The sequence below is a fragment of the Dromiciops gliroides genome, chromosome 1 (assembly GCF_019393635.1).
Source record: "Dromiciops gliroides isolate mDroGli1 chromosome 1, mDroGli1.pri, whole genome shotgun sequence".
Lineage (NCBI taxonomy): Eukaryota > Metazoa > Chordata > Mammalia > Microbiotheria > Microbiotheriidae > Dromiciops > Dromiciops gliroides.
In genome coordinates this window covers 64,362,649-64,376,496 of record NC_057861.1, presented here as the reverse complement: position 1 = coordinate 64,376,496, position 13,848 = coordinate 64,362,649, and the positions used below count along the sequence as shown (strand labels likewise).

Genomic DNA, 13,848 nt, shown 5'->3' with positions numbered 1-13,848 from the left:
AGGGGAGCTCCTGAAATGATGGTGGGGGGAAGAATGGGGAAGCCAGTTGTCCCTGAAGACCAATTTTTCCTCCCTCACCCTTCCTGTCTGTCTCAGACTGCCCATGGAACTGTCTACATCCTAAATCTTTTCCATTCAGGATCCACATTCCCAAGAGTGGATGTTTGTATAGCTTTTTTTTTTTTTTTAGTGAGGCAATTGGGGTTAAGTGACTTGCCCAGGGTCACACAGCTAGTAAGTGTTAAGTGTCTGAGGCCAGATTTGAACTCAGGTCCTCCTGACTCCAAGGCCAGTGCTCTATCCACTGCACCACCTAGCTGCACCTTGTATAGCTTTTGAGGAAGTCAGGTGGCACAATGAATAGAATGCTGGGCCAGGAAGACCTGGGTTCAAATCCAGTCTCAGCTACTTCTGAGCTATATGATCCCAGGCAAGTCCCTTAACCTGTCTGCCTCAGTTTCCTCAATTGGGGATAATAAAATGGGGATAATAACAGCACCTATCAGCTGGGTTGATTGTGAGGATCAATGAGATGTTTGTAAAACATTTAGTGTAGTACCTGGTAAATAGTAGGTGCTTAATAAATGGTTGCTCCCTTACCACTTTAAGGGCGACAAAGCACTTAACGTAAGTCTTGGTGCAGTTTTAAGCTGTTAGAAGTTAAAACCGTGCCAAGACTTTTGGGACACCCTGTATATTATCTCACTTGATCCTGCCAACCACCCTGTGGAGTAGGAACTAGAGAGAGCTTTATCCCTAATGAGAAAACTGAGGCTTAACCTCGGTTAACCTCTCTTAACCTCAGAGAGGTTAAATAACTTGTCCATGTTTGTTAATCACCTTCCCATTTTCACACTTGGCACTGTGGGTCTCACTGGATTTTAAAGTCAGGACGCCTAGATTTAAATCGCAGCTCTGCCAGTTATTATGAACTATAGGGACCTGGGCAAGGAACTTCATATGACTCTTTGCCCTAAAGAGAGCTCAAGGGGCTAATCTCCCTGGTGCTCAGTTTCCTCCTCTGTAAAATCATGTTCGTCCTAGCACTAACATTCAGTATTCTGTGTTTTAAGGCCCCTCCCAGCTCTGACATTCCACATCCTAAGCTCCCTTTCATCTTGGATGGTCTATGTTCTGCATTTTCAGAACTCCTCCAGCTCTGAGGTTCTGTGTGGTCTATGAGCCAATCTTTTACACTAAAGGAACAAGCTGGAGATGCCAGTCTCTGGCTCTGACCTCTGACATAGTTATGAAGAAGGGAATGGAAAGTTGAGAGGAGTTTTCCCTGAGAGCCTCTTTTCAAGAGCACGAGGCTTGGGCTGTGAGAGATTGCTAAAATTCATGGGCAAATGAAGTCACCAGGATTAGTCAGACTGTTGTCAGAGGCTGCCTCTGCCAAATTTACAGGCCTGAGGCCTTGGTTGCCCAGAAGATAGGATGGTCTTGTGAGATATGAACCTGTGTGAAGGCATATAAAAAACCCCAGAAAGTCCTAAATGGGTGAGATGGTTATAGGAGTACCAGATATCCTAAAGGACAAATGGGGATATCTATATAATATTTTACTGAGTTACTATAATTCTATATTACGTTTCATTCACTGTTGTACAAGGACATCAAATTGTAGTGAAGGAAAAGTAACAGGATATATAATTAGGCATATTTAATTATTCTGAATTAAAAGTAATTTAGTATTGGGCAACTGGTTTTCCTTTCAATTTTTTTTCACCTTTCAATATATCTCTTTTTTTTTTAGCTGAATAAACTTTTAATTGATAGGAATAAGAAATAATTTCTCTTTGCCATCATTGAATACAGTCTTAGTCTGTGACTCCTACCCTATCATCTCCTTTTCTTCTCTGAGAACCCCTTAATGAATATGTGTCACTGAATTACTTTCTAGCCTGCCTTGCTTGACTATTTTACCTATTCCAATCTTTCCCAGTTCCCATCAATATATCTCTTAAGATCCCTGGAGATCCCTGCGGTGTTGTAGTCAGGCTTGGGAGTCACTACTCAAAAACTTTCAAAGGCACCCCTTTTCTTTCTGGAAATTGGGGTTAAGTGACTTGCCCAGGGTCACACAGCTACTGAGTGTTTGAGGTCATATTTGACTCAGATCTTCCTGACTCCAGGCCCAGAGTTGGCCCACTGTGCCACCTGAATCACTTCATCACAGTATCAGTAGGAGTTAGGAAGAGCATGGGGGTTGTTCTTATTAACAGATGAGAAAAGTGAGGCCTGGATGGTTGAAGTTGCTTGCTCAGGTGTGTGGGTCTAGTAAGTGTCAGAGCCAGGGCACCACCTCATGCTGGCTCAAGACTCTATCCTCCCTCTTGTCTTTTAGCCATTTTGTCAGTGACTTGGATGAAAACTCAGATTTTAGGATTTTGGCATCATGGATTTAGAGCTAGAAGGGATTGTAGAGGTTGTTGAACCCAACACCTTCATTTTATAGAATACTAAGGATTTTGAGGTTCAGAAAGTTTACTTAATATAGGCAGTAACTGACAAAGCCTGGATTCCAACATTGGTCCTTGACTCCAAATCTAGCACTTTTTCTACTTTGTCAAATGAAGTTGAGGGTAGCTAACATGGGGGCGGGGTGGGACAGGACAGAAGTAGGAGTTAAAGAGATTTTAACAGGTTAGAATATGGGTTCTGAGTTTTTTTGGGTCATAGAACCTTTTAACAGTCTGGCAAAATCTATGGATCCTTTCTTAGAGTAATGTTTAAAGATGCATGAAATGAGTGGGGCAGCTAGATGGCGCAGTAGATAGAGCACCAGCCCTGGAGTCAGGAGGACCTGAATTCAAATCCGACCTCAGACACTTAACACTTACTAGCTGTGTGACCCTAGGCAAGTCACTTAACCCCAATTGCCTCACCCCCCCAAAAAAAATACATGAAATGAAATAATGGGATTACAAAGAAAATTAATCACACGGAAAAAGTTATCAAAATATTAGAAAAAACAAATTCACAGACTCCCCACCCCTAAAATCTATCCATGGATCCCTTGGAGGGAGAACAGTCTGTGGAGCAGAAATGAAGAACCCTTGGATTAGGACAGGCTAAATCTAGCAGATTTTAATTGGGATAAATGTAAATTGAATTGAGATAAATGTAAAGTTTTTTTCTTGGGATCAAAAAGTCAACTGTGCACATATTGTGTGGGGGTAGGCCTGGCTAGGCAGCAGTTTGTGTGAAACAAAGATTTAGGGTTTGTAAATAGACCATAAGCTCAATGGGAATCATTGGTGTGAACTTGGTAGCCAAAAGAGTGATTAGTATTATTGGCTCTATTAGTAGAAGCCTAATACCCAGAAAATTAAGAAGCCCTCTGCTTTGTTCTGACCACATTGGCAGTGTTGGGTTTCATTATGGGTATACTGTATTTAGGTGTTTTTTTTTGTGGGGCAGTGAGAGTTAAGTGACTTGCCCAGGGTCACACAGCTAGTAAGTGTCAAGTGTCTGAGGCTGGATTTGAACTCAGGTCTTCCTGAATCCAAAGCCAGTGCTTTCTCCACTGTGCCACCTAGCTGCCCTGGGTATACCATATTTAGGAGGGGAATTTTGTACTGCTTTATGGTGTTGGCCTCCAATAGTGTCTTCCTCTGATACCCCCTGGTGGTGAGACCCATCCTGCTAAGATGTGGGAAGCTGACTTGGTGATGGGTTGCATTTATGTGGCTATTTTTATGATAATGCAACCTTGTAGAGGAGTCTCCAAATATCTTCTGGAACTGGTAGGGGTGGGGGAATCCTTAATAAGGATAGTGAAAGCCCTACTGTTCTTTTCTCTGAACACACTATATCTGGAGGGTTGTGTTCAGTTTTGGGAACCATATTTTAGGTAGAATAAACTGGACTGACCACATCCAGAGGAGTGGGGATTAAAACAAACACATTATCCAAGGACCAGTTGAGGATTAGCCTGAAGAAAAGAGAAGCCTTAAAGGAAGAAAAGAGAAGCCTTAAAGGAAGAAAAGAGAAGCCTTAAGGGACTCGGATTTGAACTCAGGTCTTCAGGTATGTAAGGGAAAGGAAGTAAGATTAGATTAGGATTGTTCATTTTAGCCCCAAAGGGCAGAACTAGGACATTGGTTGGGGGAGTGTCACAAGGATGTAGATCTTGGCTTGATATGGAGAAGACCTTCATATCAGTCAGATCTATCCAAAGAGGGAGTGGAGTGCCTCGAGCAGAAGAGGCTGGATGACCACTTGTCAGGGATATTATAGAAAAGATTCCTATTGTGTGTGGTTTTATTTTTTAATATAATATAATATATAAATTAATTTAGGTAAAACTATAATTTTTTTTTTTTGGGCAGGGCAGTGGGGGTTAAGTGACTTGCCCAGGGTCACACAGCTAGTAAGTGTCAAGTGTCTGAGGCCGGGTTTGAACTCAAGTTACTCCTGAATCCAGGGCCAGCGCTTTAACCACTGCGCCATCTAGCTGCCTGCCTATCATCTTTTAATATATTGGCCCTATCTACCCATGAACATTGAATATTCCTTCAATTATTTAAATCTGATTTTATTTGAGTAAAAAGGTTTTTTTGGGGGGTAATTTTGTTCATATACTTCCTGGGTTTGTTTTGTTTTATTTTATTTTGTTTGCATCATGACCTTCCCTTTCTCATTTTAATTTTTGGTAATTTGAGGTTTTATTCTCCTTTTTTGGATTAAATTTTCTAATCATTTAAAGTTTTTTTGGTGTTAAACATAACCCAAACCTGGTTGTGTTTGTCACTTTTTTGTCACTTTAATTGTTCTTTTTGTTTTCTATTTAAGGGGAAGGCCCAGAAAATGTATACCATGCTTACTTTTGGTAGTTGCACACCTCCTCCCTGCCCCCCTCCCCCAAACCTGTATGTTAGCTGAGTAAATTTTTGCATACCCAGTTTGAAAAGGACAACAGGAAAAAAAGAAATCTTGCTGGGGAGAGTAAGTCTTGGGTTCTGAGACCTCAGATCAGGCCAGATGGAGCCAGAGTAAAAGTAACCAGAATCTGGAGAGAAAGCCAGGTGCTGAGTTGGGGAATAGGTCAGCAAGTGGGTCCAGAAGCCACAGGGAATATATGCAGGACTTGCAAGTGAGTAGCCAGTATACTACCTTCCTTCCATGCTGAGGAGTTCAAGGGGACAGAGTGCTGCGCCTGGACTAAGGAAGACCTGGCTTCATATTTTGCCCCTGACCCTTACTAGCTATGAGATGATGGGCTCCCTGAGCCTCAGTTTCCTCATTTGTAAAATGAGAGAGCTGGACTAGATAGATTTTAAGGCCTCTTCCAGCTTTAGAAATGATGTAGGATCATAGGTAGTATGGATAGTAATTACTTAAGAATGAGTGGAGGGAGAGTTTAATATCTAATTCATTTTCATATTATTGCCTATTAATCTGTTTAATTAAATGTCTTTGCTTTGAATGTTCTGTCAGAGACTTTGTCTTAGAAAATTATCAGTGGGGTCTCTTGAGTCATAGGCTTAAAGAGATGACTAACTTAGTAGTGCCAGGGACATGGGTGGGGGAGTAATATAGCTGACAAGGGACCATGTTGTATAGGGGGTGGGGCCTAAGGCTATATCTATTTTTATTAATTTCTCCCCTTATAGTAAAAATTTCCTGTCTTCTGTTTACCTTTGGTTTATTAGTTTGTGCCTCTTCTGGTTCCTTTAAATGTGGATTCAATTAATTTAATTTCTCTTTTAAAAATTTATTGACAGGCATTTAGTATCATAACCTTGCCACTAAGTATTGGTTTGGTGATATGTGTCATGGTGCCATAGAAGTAACTTCTTACTATTTTTTTGGTGTTCATTAATTTATTCCTTGTTGGGTGAATTGTTTGTTAATTCCCATATAAGTCAATGCCTCTTGTTCATATTATTATTGTTTCTTTGTAGTGGAGTCGCAATCGCAGATGAACCACAACAGCAGGTGACCCAATGGCCATGGAAAAACTTTTCAGTCATGTCCTTGGCAAAGATACTGCAATGGGTCATTTCCTTCTCCAGTTTACTTTACAGATGAAGAAATGGAGCCAAACAGGGTGAAATGACTTGCTCAGGATCACAGTTAGTGAGTGTCTGAGGCCAGATTTGAACTCAGGAAGGTGAGTCTTCCTGATTGTAGGCCTGGTGCCACCTCTGTGGTATGTGCATACAATGGGATATTATTGGATTGTGAGAAATGGACATTCAGAGAGCCTTGGCTCGATTTGTACAAACTGATGTGGAACAAAGTAAACAGAACAAAAATGACTTCCATGATGCTCACAATAACGTGAAGAGAAGCAGCACAGGAAAACTACAGAGCTCTACTCAATGGAAGACCCTGGGTGACCCTGGATGATGGATGCTTCTGGGGGCCATGCCTCCTGCCTCTCAGCACAGAGGTGCTGGGCTCGAGGTGTGGAGCGACATTGGTATTTTCAGACACAGCCTATATATTGATTTGTTTTGATATCAGGGTCAGGGATGAAGCGTCATTGGTGACAATTATGTAACAAAAGAAGATCAATAAAACATTAAAAAAAAAGATGAATGATGGGTGCAAGCAGTTTGCTGTCTATTACCAACTTGTGAGGGAGAAGTGGTATCAGGGACTCCATTGAGGGCATGAATGAGCAGAAAAGGAGCTGGGTTGAGTGTGTAGTGAGAGTGAAGGGAACAGATGCACAGGCTGGGTGCTATACTGAAAACCACACAATATTTAAAAAACAAAATGAAAGAAAAATCCAGAGGAAATGCCTTGAGCATGTGGGTTAGGTCCTCTATGGAGGATTTTGGAGGGGGGAATGTATAAATGAAAAAACATTTATTGAGCACCTACTATATAGCAGATCTGTACCGGGTATAGGGAATACAAATATTAAAGTGAAAAATCCCCTGTCTTCAAGAAGCTTATATTCTTTTCTTTTTTGTGCGTGTGTGAGGCAATTAAGGTTAAGTGACTTGCCCAGGGTCACACAGCTAGTTAGTGTCAAGGCTGGATTTGAACTCAGGTCCTTCTGAATCCAGGGCTGGCACTTTATCCACTGTACCACCTAGCTGCCCCCAAGAAACTTATACTCTAATAGGGGGAGACAAGATATATAGAAGAGTGGTGGGCAGGGAAGGAATCCTTGGTCTGGGGAGTCACAGGAAGAGTTGGGGGGCCATAGGGCAGTTAGTTGACATGCCCTTTTCAGAAGCAATTGGTAATGTTAATTTAATGTTGTGACCAGAGCAATGGGTGTAAGGGGTCCAGAGAAAGATGTAAGAGGGTATGCACTGTGGCAGGGTGATGGCAGGATGTTGGGTAGATGACAGGATGCTATGTAACACACAGTTTGGGGCCAGTTAGATATAGTGGGCTAGGTAAGTTTGCACTTACTCTTCAGGAAAGGCAGCTGAGCTCTAGGGCCAAGTTCCAAAGCTGAATGGAGCAGTAGGAGGAAGGGAGGGAAGATGCAGCAGCAGGGTAGATGGAAGATACATGGTGAAAGGTATGGACAAAAATGGCACAGAAAGGGTAGGCACAAATGGACATGATCCGTTCTGGTGGAGGCACTAGCCAGCCTAATGGGATCGTGGATCCAATGAATGATTGAAATATTTCTATTTTGATTTTAGAAGTTTAAAACAGTATGTAAGATTTCTTGCCTTCTAAACTTATCTAAGACTTCATGTATGCCAAAGAACATGATTTTTGTGAGCCTTTCAGGGTGTATTTGAGAAATATATATATTTCCCTACTTTTCCCAGGAAGTTCTCATTTCTCTCTCTCTCCCCCTCTCTCCCTCCTTTCCTTTTCCTCCCTGCTGTCCTTCTCTGTTTCTTCCTCTCTCTCATTCTTCCTCTCTCTTTTTCCCTCTTTTTCTCCCTTTCTTTTCTTCTGTTGTGGGAAATTATTATTTCTCACTTGTATTTAATAACTAATTATTGTATTGGGACTAAGGTTTTTCCCCCTTTCTACTTCCTCATCTGGAAATCAACCATCTTATCTGGAAATATCTTAAAGATTTACTTAGATTTATTTTTTATTTTTTGCAGGGCAATGAGGGTTAAGTGTCTTGTCCAAGGTCACACAGCTAGTAAGTGTCAAGTGTCTGAGGTCGAATTTGAACTCAGGTCCTCCTGAATACAGGGCTGGTGCTTTATCCACTGTGCCGCCTAGCTGCCCCCTTAAAGATTTACTTAGGTCAAGATCTAATCAGACAGTGAAGGAAATTCTAAGTTTAGATTAATGGGTGATCCAAATCATGTACCCCAAGACCCTCATTTCAATACAGACCACCTCATATTACTTGGTGACTAATCAGAGTTGATTTTCACCCTCAGGCACCCCCCTACCCCTTTCTTCCTTTTTTCCTTTCTGTTTTTTTTCTTTTTCTGAGGGGCAATGAGGGTTAAGTGACCTGCCCAAGGCCACATAGCTATTAAGTGTCAATTGTCTGAGGCTAGATTTGAACTCTGGTCCTCCTGAATCCAGGGCCAGCATTCTATCCACTGCACCACCTATCTGCCCCCTGTACACCCCTTTTTCAAAAGACTATAAATATTGGACATTCAAGAGTTTCAGTTTCTTTGGTTACTGAGGGGACAGTGAACCTGTTTTTGTTGAATGCTTTCTAGATGTAGTCTAATTTACCCCCAAACTGGGAACTTTTAAAAAAATGTTACACTCTCTCTCCATCTCTCTCCCTCCCTCTCCCCTTTTCTCCCTCAAATCTAGCTGGAGTTAACAATGTGTTCAAGTTTGTAACATTTCTTATTTATCTGTTTGCTTGGTTATAATATTCTCATAGTTGGCTGCTGCAATCTTCTCAGATTATTACTTTTTCTATCAATTTCAACATGTGAAGATGTTAAATTTTTCCTTGACCCAATCCAACAAAGCTGATATATAACTTGGTGCATGTTTATTTATACACGTGAACATTGCATTCAGTTCAGACTGAATGCTTCATTGATGCCCCCCAAATATGAAAAGAACCAGGGAAAGGCTACCATGTTGGGTGGATGCTCTAGGATTTGGAGTGTGGACTTAGGTGTGTGTGAATACTGGTTCTGCTACTTATTACCCTGTAAAACCTTAGAAAAGACACTTAACCTTGCTGGGCCCCAGTCCCTTATCCGTAAAATGAAAGGGTTGGATTGGATACCTCTGAGGTCCCATCCAGCTCTGTTTGTGATCCTGTTGTGATACCCATGCCCAAGTGGGTTAATTGGTTCCCTTGAAGGCCAGCTGTTGGAAACAGCATATGCCCAGGGAGATGTGACTCCTAACTGGCTGAAAGACCTCTGAGTCTATTAAGGGACAGATAAGAGAGAAAGACTTCAGAAAGAGGGAATCAGAGAGGCAGGGTGAGAGAGAAGGCACAAATTTTTTTTTTTTTTGGTGGGGCAATGGGGGTTAAGTGACTTGCCCAGGGTCACACGGCTAGTAAGTGTCAAGTGTCTGAGGCCAGATTTGAACTCAGGTACTCCTGAATCCAGGGCCAGTGCTTTATCCACTGTGCTACCTAGCTGCCCCCAATATAACCTTTGATTCCCAGCATCTGGACCTCCAGAGACTGCTAAGAGCAGACTGCTCCAGGGAGAAAGTTCTTGTCCTGGTCGAACTGAGATTTGATCTTACTCTTAAATTGAGGATCCCATTTTCTCATGTGTATGTTATCATCTACTCTAAGCTATACCCTCCCTTATTTCTCTTTTACTTCTTGTTTGGATAAATATATTTGCTTGCTATCTGTGATTATCTTTTGTGCAATAAACATTTGGTGAGAGGGAGCTGGGACTGGCTAAGAGTAAGCTGTTGCCCTCCCCTTTTGAATAACCAAGGGAACTGACTTTATCCTGAACTCTGAAAAGAACATAATGCCCCTAGACAGCAAATAACTGACGTGGAGTTGATAGTTATGATCCTAGACTAATATCTCTCTTGGAAATAGGAGAGTGGAGGAGTGAGTGCCCAGCCGTCCTGCTCTGCCCAAAGGTGGAAATCACAGTTTCCCTGGAGACAGGGTGGGCCAGATCCCAGATCAGGTCATATCTATCTAAATATATCCTTGAAACATGGGCCACTCCAGGTCCCTGTGGCTCCGGTCAAACCTATTAAACTACAATCCTATGTTATGATTTATGGAAAGACAAGACAAAAAGAGAATGGCATAGGATGAGAAGGCGTGGAGGTCTGTACTAGTCGAAGGAATACCCACACCAATAAAATTCTAGATCTATTAGAATATCTTTTTTCCTTAAAACTAGTGATAAGATTCTTCTCTTTTTTGGGTTGTGTTCTGGGATATCATTAATTCTGATGCCTCCCCTTCTGATCCCACCCTCCAGATACATGACTTTTTTCCTCCACTTTTGATCCCCCCCCCATTTTTATTATTTTCTGAATTTCTTCTGTGCACCATATTCTTGATGTGTGAGGGTTTACCATTTCTAGGTTGACCCAAACAAACCTTCTTTGGCCATCTTGGTGTCATGAAACTTCAGCCTTATGAAAACTCCAACCCCCATCCTGGAGCCCTGTGCACCTGATAGATGAGAGCACACCACATTTAGCTGAAACCAGATCCATCATGCTGTTCTTCCATCTTCACAATGTACTCCAAAACACATACACTCCCCCCCTACACACACTTCCTGGTTTTCCAGCACCTCTAACTTTGGGAAATTTTTAAATGCACACTTCTATTCCTAGAAACATCATGACTTCAGAAATCATCAAGTCCTACCCCTTTATTTTACAGATGAGGAGCCTAAAGGACAGAGGGGAAGTGACGTCCAATTTCACCCATAGGGTAGATAGCAGAGCTGAAATTTGAACCCAGGTCTTCTGACATCAGGTTGTTCCCCCTCCCCCCCCCCCATTATACCACACTGTCTCTTTACTATAGTATGTTGTTCTCGGTGCTATTTCCTATTTTTTATCAGGTTTTTTTTCATTCTCATCTGAGGTTTCTTAGTTACATTTAGTTCTTCTCACCTAGTATTTGTGCTCAACTATCCTATCCTACTTGAATTCCAGTTCCTTAAGAGATCTAATGTTCTATTTCAAATAAAACTCATTTTAGATCTGGAAACTGGGCTAAGATTAAGATGGGGGGGAGGGGAAAGGAGTATGTACTTATTAAAAATCTACTATATGCCAGGCACCAGGATAAGTATGTTTTATACACATTATTTGATTTGATCCTCACAACAACCTTGGGAGGAAGGTATTCTTATTATGCCCATTTAACAATTGAGGAAACTGAGGCAAATAGAGGTTAAGTGATTTACCAAGGGTCACACAGTTAACAGGTGTCTGAGGTCGGATTTGAACTTAGGTCCTCCTGAATCCAGGGCCGGTGGTTTATCCACTGCACCACCTAGCTGCCCCCTGGACTGTTTTTTCATTTCGTGTGTTGTAAGGAAGGGTTCAGCCTAGTAGATGCAGGAGCCAAGTCACCCTCTGCCCTATAGTCTTTTTTTTTTGTTTTTTTTTTGTGGGGTTTTTTTTGGTTTTTTTTTGCAGGGCAGTGGGGGTTAAGTGACTTGCCCAAAGTCACACAGCTAGTAAGTGTCAAGTGTCTGAGGCCAGATTTGAACTCAGGAACTCCTGAATCCAGGGCCGGTGCTTTATCCACTGTGCCACCTAGCTGCCCCCTGCCCTATAGTCTTTAAGCCAATTACTTAGAATGTTCAGTAAATATTTATTAAGACTTTCTTAGCTTCTGCAGATGGAGGCATAATGACGGATGTACAAGAGGTCAAGGAAATGGAGAACTGGATCAAGGAGAGAGAAACTAGGGGGAGAGGGACATGGTGGGAATAAAGACATTTGACTCCTTTTTAATTTTCCTTATTCCCACTCAAATTCCACACACTTCTATCTGCACAAGTGTTGTTGTTTTTTTTTTTTTTAATCTGTATAATGAGGGAGGTTGGACTAAATGACTTCTAAGTTTCTTTCTAGTTTTTGGACCCTATGATCCCAAACTTATCATCTCACCTTGGGTGAGATGTCAGATGCACAAATTTAGAGAATTCACCCCCAAATACTCACAAGGACTATTTGTGCCTGACCTGTGATAGAGCCTTCTGAGTTCAAATTAGTCTGATCATCCACATTTGGACGCACTGTACCTTGACCCTAACATAGAGGTGTCATTTTGGTCCTCTCTAAGAACAATGGACAACAATTAACCTTGGGTCAACTTGTGCCTTTCTCTTTTAACCTAAAAAATAGGATAGTCTCTAAATACCTCAAAAAACCAGGCCATTGATCTGACCATGTGTGGCATTTCTTAAGTATACTTCCTCACTGGGTAGTTGTGGGCATCTCAGCCTCAGTTTCCTCATTTGTAAAGCAGACATTTGTGAGGAAAGTGCTTTGTAGACCACAGAGTGTTAAAGAAATCTGATCTAATATTACTAAATATTTGTTTTCATTTGTTGTTTCTTAAGGGGAAGTTTAAATATGTTTAAGGTCTGCCCTATATTTGAGGTCATGAAGGGCAGCCCTGATCTCTATTCCTTAAGGCCCTGGTCAGATATGGAATCCTGGATTATCTTGGATGGATCATGGTTATATAAAAACCCCGGGGGTCATTTTTTTGTTTGTTTGTTTGTTTTTTTCTTTTTTTGTGAGGAGCAGGGCAATGAGGGTTAAGTGACTTGCCCAAGGTCACACAGCTAGTGTCAAGTGTCTGAGGCCGGATTTGAACTCAGGTGCTCCTGAATCCAGGGCCGGTGCTTTATCCACTGTGCCACCTAGCTGCCCCCAAGGGGTCATTTTTTAATGTAACTTACCTCTCTAGGCCTCTGTTTCCTTATTTGTCAAATGGGGATGAGACTTATATGATCCATTTCACATTTTTTGTGTGTGTGTGTGAAGAAAATGCTTTGTAAACCTTAAAAAGCTCTAGCACTGTGAGTTATGGAGAGAATCATAAACTCATAGATAGATTCAGGGTTGGAAGGGACCTTAGAGGTCATCTAGTCAACTTCTCCATTGTACAGATGAAGAAACTGAGGCCAGAGAGGGGAAGTGAATTGCCCAGGGTCACCCAGGGGGTTATTGGCAGAGCTTCACTCTACTTCATTAATTCTGATTTTGCTACATCTATTGGATGCCATCTACATCTAGCAGAGAGCCAGAATTCACAAACCTTAGATTAGAAACCTAGCTAGAACACTTACCACCTGTAAGTGCCTGGAAAAATCACTATAACTCTCTTACCCTCACTACACTGGGGCTAATAATTCTGGCAACCCTTACCACACAGGGCTGTGGAAGCAAAAAGTGCTCGTAAACATTCATGTGATTTAAAAGTAGATTAAGGACACATTTAAAAAAAAATTATAGACTTAAGCCTTCCCTTACACAGTTAGCCTTTCCAATATACAGTATATACATTATACAACTGACATTTAAATTCCATGCAGTGACCTATCAACAGGAAGGGGAAGCATGTTGGGATAGGATGATATAACTGGTTATCGCCCCCATCCAAAGAGCCGGCTGAGGTCAGTGGCTTTGTGTCCATGGGGAGTAATTCTGAATGTCCATGATACTGTGAAACCCTTCCTCAAAAATATTTCCCTTTAAAAAGAAGAAATATATACCTAGTTAATAATCACCAAGTTTGGCAAAATCATATTTTGCTGTGGAAATCCTTTCTGCCAGCAACATGGCAATAGCTTGTCGGAGCTGGAAGGGACCTTAGAATATGAAATGTTAGAACAGGGAATATTAGAGCTAGAAGAGATCTCAGGACCTAGAATGTAGGATGTCATACCTATAAAAGGCCTTGGAATAGGGAATGGCAGAGCTGGGAGAGACCTTAGAACAACAGATTGTCAG

The 13,848-nt window shown here is 41.6% G+C and overlaps 1 long non-coding RNA gene across 4 annotated transcripts in view; it reads left to right on the top strand.

Moving 5' to 3' along the window:
* Positions 1-6,877, top strand: part of LOC122728574 — a 40,903-nt gene extending 34,026 nt beyond the window's left edge. For 2 of the 4 annotated variants that reach the window (XR_006353296.1, XR_006353297.1), the window contains one exon: positions 5,910-6,877. This is a non-coding gene — a long non-coding RNA (uncharacterized LOC122728574). The remainder of the gene's footprint in view (positions 1-5,909) is intronic. The other 2 variants (XR_006353295.1, XR_006353294.1) reach the window with 2 other exon arrangements.
* Positions 6,878-13,848: the final 6,971 nt, after the last annotated feature.